Raw genomic sequence first — 1846 nt, 5'->3', positions numbered from 1 at the left:
TTCTTTCTTTCTTCTTTCTTTTTCTTTTTCTTCCTTCCTTCCTTCCTTCCTTTCTTCCTTCCTTTCTTCCTTTCTTCCTTTCTTCTTTCTTTGTTCTTTGGAGAAGGAGAGAGAGCACACAAATAGATGTCAAAGGGCAGAGAGAGAGAGAGAGAGAAAATCTTAAGCAGGCTCCATGCTCATCGTGGGGCCCAACGCGGGGCTCCATCTCACAACACTTAGATCATGACCTGAGCTGAACTCAAGAATTGGTCACTTAACTGACTAAGCCACCTAGGTGCCCTATTAATCTCTTTTTTATAGAGATTATTTTACACATTTATCTGTCCCTTGTTATTTTCATTTTAGAATGTATCTCACTCAGACCATTCTGATATTTTTACTATTACAGATAACAAATAATATGATGAATACACTTTGTGGACATATTGTCAGGATATGCTGCTCAAAGTGCAATTAATGGATCATGAGATAATTTCTTAGGTATTTCATATTATTTTTCACAGGGATGTTGTATGGTATCCTGTAATGTTCTAGAGAGCCTACTTTTTCTTGGCCTTGTCAACTGAGAATATTGTCAACCTTTTGACTATCTTTTCTGTTTAGTAGATAATAAATGGACCTCTGTATAACTTTAATGTGCATTTTATTATTTTGAATGTGTTTATTTGCATTTAGATATTTAAGGGACATTTGTTTTGGGTTTTTTTCTCAATTTTCTGATTAAGAGACTAGTCCCTTTTGCTATTATTTTTCCTTTGTTTAGAAATAATGAGATTATCACTTTTCATTTTACATTTCTGTGATATAAATTAGACATATTTCCATGTTATTATTAGACATTTGAGTCCACGTTAATTTTTTGAGGCAGAAGTTTTTGAATTTTATGCACATATAATTATCAATCATTTTTTATTTATTCAAATTCTGAATCCTTTTAATATTCTATTCTTAGCAAATGCACCCAGGCTTTCAGACATTAGCCATTCTCTGAATGTATAGTGATATTTAATGTATTTCTCTTCTGAGTTTCACTGATGAATGGTGAACTGAACACTTTGTGCATAGGTTTGTTAGGTGATTTTTTGCAATTTTTAAGTTGGGTTATTTTTTTCTCTTGGTTTATGAAACTGCTTTATGTGGAATACATATTAGTCTTTTATCTATATGTAGTGCAAATGTCTTCTCTCAGTCTATGGCTTGTGTATGTGTGTATGTGTGTGTGATATTTTTTGATGGATTCGAAATTTTTTACTGAAATATAATTTGAAATCTGTTAAGTAAATATTGGCTTTATCATGAATGACTGAAGGTATAACACTATCTTTTCTCTTAGATGATTTATATTTAGGCCCACAATCGAGTTTGAGTTAATCTACTTGGTATGAGAAAGAGGCTGGGTTTCCATTTTGTTGGTCATACCAAAATCCAATAGTTATTTCACCATATTTAAGAAAAAATTTTCTCTCCTCATTGAATTACATTAGTGCATAAAACAAGTTATCTGGGTGTTGGTGTGTATTTCTGGACTCCTTTTCTTCCATTGATCAATTTTTCTACCATTATACTACCACATGATAAATAGAGTATCCTTAATATAGATCTGGAAATCTGGTATTACAAATCTTCCAATTTGTTCTTTTTCAGGACAGCCTTGGCCATTTCCAAATGCATTTGAATCATGTTGTCAATTATTTTTGGTCAAAAAAAGAGACTTTTATGTGGGTCATGTTCAAAGAATAAATTAACTTGGGAGAATTGACATCTTACTTGTATTGTCTTCCATCCATGAACATCATAGAGTTCTTCCTTTACATGTCTTTTTAATTTTTTTCTCAGTAATATT

Source organism: Mirounga leonina, unplaced genomic scaffold (assembly GCF_011800145.1).
Source record: "Mirounga leonina isolate KUSES-001 unplaced genomic scaffold, KU_Mleo_1.0 Mir_154, whole genome shotgun sequence".
Taxonomy (NCBI): Eukaryota; Metazoa; Chordata; class Mammalia; order Carnivora; family Phocidae; genus Mirounga; species Mirounga leonina.
Note: the sequence above shows the minus strand (reverse complement) of the source record.